The sequence below is a fragment of the Ctenocephalides felis genome, unplaced genomic scaffold (assembly GCF_003426905.1).
Source record: "Ctenocephalides felis isolate EL2017-DRISC unplaced genomic scaffold, ASM342690v1 CF-g0.4_SCAFFOLD_03570, whole genome shotgun sequence".
Taxonomy (NCBI): Eukaryota; Metazoa; Arthropoda; class Insecta; order Siphonaptera; family Pulicidae; genus Ctenocephalides; species Ctenocephalides felis.
In genome coordinates this window covers 2,938,556-2,947,699 of record NW_020539724.1, presented here as the reverse complement: position 1 = coordinate 2,947,699, position 9,144 = coordinate 2,938,556, and positions in this window count along the sequence as shown.

Genomic DNA, 9,144 nt, shown 5'->3' with positions numbered 1-9,144 from the left:
CGCGCAGGTACAAAGCCAGTTGCGTTTGCGCGTTGAGAACAATTTTATTAGAACTCGTTTGAAATTTATAAATACTTTTATATAGGTAAAATCAATAAATATTGATAACAAAGTGATAAGATTACTTCTATCCCCAAGTGCCGTGTGTTAACAACTGTTCCCAAACAGTTTACTAGTGAAAGTGTTGTTATCCTTGTGGATTCATGATTTTTTACAATTAGTGCTGTGCTATAATTACAAAACGCAATAAAAGTGTTATTGTAAGTTTTATTAGTATCTTTTGTGGAAAGTGTATCAAATTTAGTTAAGTGTAAACACGTTGTGCTTTCTGGGAAGTAGAAATAACAATTATTTTTTAATTGCTGCAGGATTTTAAAGGGTCTCAGATTTAATGAAATGGTAAATATTATTATGATGTTTTATTTGTTTATGCACAATCTCTACAAAGTGTGGGAATGAATGAATCTAGAGTGGTACGAAGGATATCAAAATGTTTCTATAAACATTTTTGAAATTTTCACGAGAAATTAGTTCATAATAGTAAATATTAAACAGGATGATATAGGAAACGGAAATAAATATTGACGTTATTGTTAGTAGACACATATGATCATATGAAATGGAAAAATTAAAAAAAATCTTTAACTATTAGTACAATGATTAATCAAATGTCCAAACGAGTTTCAGTATTAGCATTATTTTTAAATTTGTGTTATTGATGCGTAATATAATTATACATTCTGATAACTATTACATGTATATAAAACATAAATGCTCAATTACGATGTTTCTGAACTAGATACGTTCCGTTATAAAGTTTTTCTGTCAAAAACAATTTTTCAAAATATAACAACGATGATGATGATTATTACACAATATTAAAAATAGTTAAGGGTTGGTTTATTTATCTTTTTATAGTAATAGGTTGAACATCCATATATTGATCCAAGTACATATATTTTTTTTTATTAAAATTTTTTTTGTTCATTTTCCATTTTTCAAATTTAGATGAAAAACTTTAGCTCTATAAGCAACTACTTTTAAACAAAATCATGACCAAAATAGAATATACTTATTATATAATTTTCAAATTTGCTGCAGCACTAAAAGAAGTTACTTAAAATTACTCTTATAATACTCGCTCACACAATTCAATTCTATTTTTCTCATTTTTATTTTTAATAATTACTTAGTTATTTATATTGCATAATTTATATTATCAAAATCGAAAAAGCTTTCTACTGTGTAACCTTTTAATAAAGATTTCTGTAAAGACTGATTTTAATTTGATAACAAGTTTTAAAAAACTCCTATAATGCTATATATTACCTGCAACCACACGGTCAATAAAATTATGATACAATTTTAAATTTCTACAATCGTTTTCTAAAGAAATTCCATTCTTATTTAAATACATAGTTTATTATAACCAGTCAAAGTTACAAAACAGGTCGATTTAGCCTCACAAACCTTTCCTTCCATACCTGCAAAAACCTTTTGTAAGGAAGGTCACCGTATTGCGGTAGCTTAACTAGTTTCTAATTGACGCTAATTGCTAAATAATACATACCCTGTGTATTGTGGAAGAATATTCAAGTTTTTATTCGACTTTTATGTTAAACAAAATGCTAATTCTCATCTTCTGTATTTTTATGATACAGAGAAGAAAGGAATGGAAAAACGATGCACCGGGAACATACCGATGTAATGATAAAGTCAATTTTTAAAAATAATTTGAATAAAAATGTATAAAATTTATCTGAGGTTTGATTAATATATATCAATGTTTTGTTAAATATTATCTATATTTATTTGCAAAGTTCAGCAATTAGTCCCATTATATTTATCATTAGACATTCTGACAAAAACAAGATTGAATGGTCAAAAATAGTGATTTGAGTTTTTTTTTGAAAAGAAACGATTACTAAACCTTAATGTTAAGTTCAAAAATATTTGAAAAATGCTAAAATGGAGAAATAAAAATTATATACCTGTAAGTTGTTGGATAGAGAAAGATATCGCTATTATAACGTCACATATTCGTTTTAAACTTAGAAAATAGCATTTGAAAAATACTGAATGTTTGATCATTAATAAGTCGCGAGTTATTCACTTTTTAAATTTAGTTCAATCAATTTTCTTTTACCTACGAATGTTCCAACTAGGTTTGAGTTTTAGATAATTAAAATATTTTAAATTTGATCGTTGGTAATAGGCTTAATTTTTATTTATTTATAAGGAACATTTTTGATTAATCTATGTCGAATTTGATAAAAATTGTTCGTACAATACTAGCTTATGAAGCATTTACTCTACCATTGTCATACAAAGATAATAGCCTAATTGTTATAAATTATTATATAATTCACATTCCATGTTATAGAATTCTTAATGCCTATATCATTATATTACATTTTTTATATTTTTTATTTCACATAAATATAATCTATTTGCTCCATTTTTTTTTCAAATACTTCTGCAATTTATCATTGTTTACTTGTTTTAAATTCTATCTAAAATTTATCTTTTTCAAATATGTCATCTCTAAAAATGTTCGATATTCTTACAAATCTTCATCTGAAATATGTTACAATATGAAACTAAGCTGTCAGTAATTTTCGGTATTCATTTTTGAGATAACATCAGAATTTATACGTGGTTACGAATAAACAAAATTTGTTTTATTTTGTTCGTTGATTGGCATTTCATTATGTAACCGATGAGTATGCAATATCTTTAGAATCTGTAACAAATACCTGTTTATATAAGGATTTAAGAATTAGATAGTTTGTCCATCACGATTGTTTGCATAATGATGTTAAATACAGAGTACTTTATTTGGATGTGCGCATTTTTTGGGGAATGTGGATTTGGTAAATCACCACGTAATAGTTTTTGAAAAAACTTGAACACATTTTGAAACAAATTTTGAGAATATACATGAATTTTACCTATAAAACATCTTTTTTTGATTGAAGGCGCCTGATCATTTTACACTTAATATATCACTGATCGAAAATTTTTATCCGTAAATGTGTTACATAATCCAAAACAATTCACTTTCATATGGCTCATGAAGTGTTTGTAAATGAATATTTGAGTGGTTTACTATACGGTTAATCCCACGTGAAAAATTGTTCTCTGGCTTTATCGTGCTAATGATGCATGCACTAAAAACATAATTTAACAATACAAACGAGTTCTGAATTATTAAATTTCAATTGTAATTACTATCCAATGCACTCGAATTGCTTAAATAGTTTCGAATTTGGATGATTTTATTGCAAATAAATGCGCGGCTAAAAGGGAATGAAAATATTTTTGTTCGAGTAAAAATTGTATGGTTAAAATGAGAATTATAAAATCTACAACTATATTTCTATTATTATTATGTCTTCTATAAATTAATTTGTCAAATTATTTGGATCGTTTGATTTATGATGTTTCATACACTATGTCATCGCATACAGAATTTATTATGTCGACATTTTGACAGCTAATATTATTTCTCTTGTATTATATAACATCAATGCATTGAAATCTATTCATTTTTCATTGTTTGCATTACGACATGTGTCCAATTGGAAAAGAATTGAAGCATACTTACATAATATCAATATTGTAGCAAAATTAATATGAAATCGATTGAAAATGCAGTACCTCAGTAAAAGAAATTACAAGAAAACGATATTAAACGAAACTATAGATTTATAAAAAAAATAGTTAATATTTTTCTGCAAAGGCAACACGATGGTGATTTTTAAATGTTCATATATTTTTTATGTTTCACTATTTTTATATAATTTATATATGTTATTCATAAATAATTTTTTATATTTATGTTATTCATGTTATTTTTTTAACTTCCCGTAGGGTAGTTATAGTAATGGGCCGAAAATCGAAAATGACAATTTTTGCATTTCTCGACGTTTTGAAGGTTTCTGAGCATTTTGGCATACCTCAGAAAAAATGGATGTGTGTATAATAGATATATTATATACCTAAATCATATATAATAATGATATATATATATATACCTATATATATACCTATATATATATATACCTATACATATATATATATATATAGAGAGATATAGACCTATACATATACATATATCTAGATATATATAGATATGTATAGGTATAGAGAAGAGAGAGAGATAGAGAGAGCAGGAGGGGGGAGGAACCGAGGAGATAGAACAGACACCGACAGAGAGACAGAGACAAGAGACGCGGAGAGAGAAGTAGAGAGAGAGAGAGAGGGAGATAGAGAGGCGAGAGAGGGGAGACTAGACAGCGAGATATGATAGGGAGAGAGAGAGGAGAGGTAGAGAGAGAAACAGAACCGAGAGAGAGATAGAGAGAGAGAGAGATAGAGATATATCACTAAAGCAGATAGAAGAAGGATAGAATAACCTATATATATATATATATATATATATATATATATATAGATATGTATAGGTATAATATATATATTTATATATATATATCATATTTGTTATTATTTGTTATTAACCTATTATATATAACATACACCCTACATATCTTTTTACCCCTTACAAACCTTACATACTACTATTTAAACGCTATATTTTACGCTTATCTATTATCTATTGTCTCCACCCTATACTCTATTATCTATCGCCCGCACCGGGAATCGAACCCAGGACCACCGCGTGGCAGTCCACAGCTTTAACCACTACTCTATTGGGTTCCCCACAAATAATATATTAAGAAACGCACTGTTCTTCCGTGGTTCTTCATTTACCTATTAATTAAGTAATTAATACTACGGCCACGAGACGATACGCGAAAAAAGACTTCAAATCGTAGCGCCACGGTGGTCTAGCGGTTAAGGTCGTTGCCTTCCACGCAGAGGGTCCGGGTTCGATTCCCGGTAGGGTTCGGAAAAATTAGCGTTTAAGAAACATTATAGGTGTAAAATACGGCATAATATTGGGCGTATTACGTATATAGGGTAGTAGGTGTATTAGGCGTATTAGGCATATTAAGAAACATTGTAGATGTAAAATACGGAATAATATTGGGCGTATTACGTATATAGGGTAGTAGGTGTATTAGGCGTACTATATAGTTAGTTAAAAGGCGTACAACATAGAATTTAAGGTTTAGGCATACGTGAGTATGGTATAGGTATCTTATAAGAAATACATGTTATATGATAATCGCAAGCACAATTTTGATACGGGTACTGTATAAAGTGCATTTTTATCTTTATAACAACTCTTTAAATATTATTTTATTCACGGCAAATAAATGAAGTACGTGACATACCTCAGCATTTAATTTTTGCAGCCACGAGTACAAGTTTTGCAGTTTATTAAATAATTTAAATTCAAAATAGGTATTGTTGATCTAAGAAAATAAAAGTAAATTTTGCTTAAAAATTCAATTTATATTTTTTTACCAATATAAAAGTATTTACCAATATACATGTGCAGGGTTGTCCCAGAACTCAACCAACATGTTCGTCTTTATGTCTGTTCGTCACGTTTTTTTTTTAACTTCCCATAGGGTAGTTATATTATAGTAATGGGCCGAAGATCGAAAATGAAAATTTTTGCATTTCTCGACGTTCTGAAGGTTTCTGAACATTTTACTGGCATACCTCAGAAAAGTAATGGATGTGTGTATGTGTGTGTTTTGTATGTGCGCATTTTTTCGTCCACGTTTTCGGGCGCACGGATCAACTGATTTGAATGGTTCAAAAAACATTCAACCCCTATTGATAGGGAGATGTGCTGATTTAAATATAATTAGTACGCATCTTTTTATATATATGAAGGAATTTTATTGAAATTACTCCTTTTCGAATCGATCAACCTTTAGAACCGTTTTCTGATTTCGAATTTATTTTTAATAACAAATATACATGCTATATGCATGTAAATGTCGGATAATGATTTTGTTCTATATTTTTTCCAAACATACTATTAAAGATGTACTAAAATAAATTATTCGTTCACGGAATTTGAATCACGAATAATATTAATAATAACAAATAGTAGTAGAGAGTACCACAAATCAAGGATTTTACACAAATATCATTATCACAAATAATAAATAATTTTTAATTGGATTAAATAATCAGAATTATATTAAAATACAAAAATGTACTGTCACAAAATATTACAACGAAGTAAAATGTAGTTGGTTTTAATTTTTTCCATATTTCTTTACGTGCATAAATTACATTATAAACGGTAATTCTTATTATTTGTCGCTTTTTAGTATAAAATTCCAGATAATTCGCATATTTTACGGAAATTGCATAAACCACGTTTTTGTAGCATAAATGTGTACGTTATTGCAGAATATTTTCTTTGCATTTTGTGCAATATCTAATTTAAATATTCCATAAATGATCTTTGCACTAAATATCGAATTCATTACCTTTTTGTTTTGATATCATTATATCAATATTTCTATTATCCTTGATAAAAAATTTATAAATATACATATAGCGTTTAAACAGTTTCTATTGATGAGAAAGGTAATGCAACATTGACTACCTTTGCAGGTGTTTTATTCTCTAGCCTGGATCATTCGCTCGGAAAATTGCACTTGTACTATAAAGAATGTCTAAAGTCGTTGTTTTAACTGTAAAATCTCGAATATTTTCATTTTAACGAATGATATGATATATATACAATATTTGATGTATCTAGGTAACATGCCACATCTAAATTTTCCCAATTATGTTTAAATTAAACCTCACAATCAATCTTCATACTTTTCCATAATTTTTTTATGTACTTTACCAAATTGTCTAGGATGCTATAAAAATATAAAATATAAATAAAAATGAAATTGACTGTTTGCAGAAACCAATAATACCTTTACCTATCGACATCCGGAACATGATCGCTATTGTCTGATAGTTTCCGCTACAGGTGATTTGATTTTGTCGAACATTACATTGATTGAAATATTTATTTCCGTGAAATTTCTGAAATAATAAAAAATAAACTCCTATAGACAGCGAAAAAATTTCGAGAAAAATTAAATTAGCACCCAAGAATAAAATTATTAGATGTATTGACTATAATATAATAAATTATACTTATAAATTTATCTAAGATAACGAATACATGTAGGATGGCGCTTCACAAACTATTGATCATATATTTTGGCAATTTTAGTTAATAAGATGTAGTTTTTTTTTTGAAATTTAAAAAACATTTAAGGTAAAACATTTTTACTATATTTATGCTCATATATCCGGAATAAAATTATAAAAATTTATATCTAATCTTTCATTATAGATTTATTCTCTTCTCTTCTCTGTACCCAATTAATAACTTTTATATAAGTGTTTACAATAATACTATAATTAGTATAGCATTATCAAGTCCTGTTTTTCTTCCTGATCTGATTGGCAATTCGAAAAAATTTTTCACATTAAGTGTCATCCATCAAATGTCCTATCATGTTGAGGCTATATATAGCATTCGTATGATATGGAATATACGATTGATTGAAAATTCAAATCGACTATATTGATCATACAATCCATAAGGCAAAGAAGCCAAACCCCAAGGAAAAATTATCATCTGTTGAAGCTGTTGTCTTGTATTTCTTGATTAATGAAATTTACTAGTATAGTATAGTAATTAAATGTTGTAGAATTGTTTAACAGCCTGTCTTGAGGTCTTAGTCTTACTTTAGATTTCTAGGGGTGTTTATTTATCACGTGATCGGTTTTTTAAAGAATTTTTGGACGCCTCCTCTTCCTTGATGATACGTGGTGATATTCAAAGTTACCTCCTTCTCCCACCAAACGAGAAAAAATTGTAAAATGTTGAATTTTTTTTGAAAATTGGATTTAAAAAAAAAATCTAATAAAAAATAAAAAATCAAATAAAAAATAAATACGCGTCATATCTTATTATATCTCTTCCTTCCCGACGTGATATTTTGTGATTTTTCAACAACCTCCCATGATTAATGAATGCCCCCTTACTTGATGCCCAAACTAGGGGCCCCAATCAATACAACTGCATGAAATCTTTCTTAATGATTAATGAGTTAATTATCCTGATGTTAGGGCAACATTGTCACTTTTCTTAAAAATAAATATTACTTCGATATATTCGTAATTCGTTTTACTTGGACCGTAAGGTGTGCGCGGGCCGCAAATTCGACACCTTTGTTTTCCCGCCTCGACCGCTATATAATGCATGTGTTGAATCGCCTGTTATCAATTATACTGGATCTTTAATTTGAGCCATTTAACAAAAAGTTCTTTTATTCTTGACTTATGGCAAATCACCGGCGGATGGTCCATAGATCGATTCACAGCGTCTGCACCAAGGTCCTTTATAAGCGGGGTCGAAGAACTTGTTACATGGTTTCATCTCTCCGGCTCTTGTAAGTACTCGCGGACCAACACATGGGCAAAACTGATGATTGTATTGTGTTTCGAACATATACCTGTCCGATCATAAAGGTGCATGTAGGTTCTGTCACATTCCCGACTTCGAGACTTAAAATGGATGGCTTTTTTAATATCATCTCAAGTGAGGATATCTAATGTCTGTATCCGCTAACGTTACCTTTACCTCCTGAGGCATTGATGCTTAGCGGATTAGTTGCTTGTCAATTTTGGCGGATTTATTGCTATGGTGCTATTTGAAACTGTTAGGTAATTGTCATTTTTGATTTGAGTTTTAATGTGAAGTTGAACTGCAACTGTTCAGTTTTAGTCAGTTATCAATTTTGATTATTCTTTTCAATTTTCGATATTTGTATTTTATTTTTTTTTAGAATTTTACATACTTCTTATATATTCATGTACTTTTCAATATAGTAATCTTTAATTACAAGTATATTAGTATATTTAAATTCGGTATTACAATTCATTGTTATTTACACTACACAAATGCCAGGATTCGATCCGATTATGTTCCTCACATTAAAATAATGCTATGGTAAAATAATCTTTAATAGTAGATTTTTCATTTAATTAATTTTTTTTGTATTTATTGTATTTCAACTGTTTGTCAGATTTTTATGGATCAGCTAAAAATTAGGCAGCTTCAACGAATCTGTAGTAAAATATTAGTATTAATAAAGACGAGAATTTTCTATATCGATCTGGTAGAAATATAATTGATTT